The following is a 207-nucleotide window of genomic DNA, read 5'->3' as shown; positions in this document are numbered from 1 at the left end:
TCCTTTTTATTGCCTAGCCTCTGTAATTTAGCTGTAGAATTAGCTTGTAAAGGTTGTCTAGCGCTGTCACGATTGTGCACGAGTAAGGTTATAGAGCTTCACAGAGGTCTAGTTTAATTACTACGTAAGGTATTATAGTAGGTACAAGACGTTGTGTGAGGAATAGAAAAGTTTAAAAAAAAATTAGTAATTAAATACTTAGCTTAA

This window comes from Lindgomyces ingoldianus, assembly GCF_010093535.1.
Source record: "Lindgomyces ingoldianus strain ATCC 200398 unplaced genomic scaffold BDR25scaffold_34, whole genome shotgun sequence".
Lineage (NCBI taxonomy): Eukaryota > Fungi > Ascomycota > Dothideomycetes > Pleosporales > Lindgomycetaceae > Lindgomyces > Lindgomyces ingoldianus.
This window is presented reverse-complemented; position numbering follows the sequence as displayed.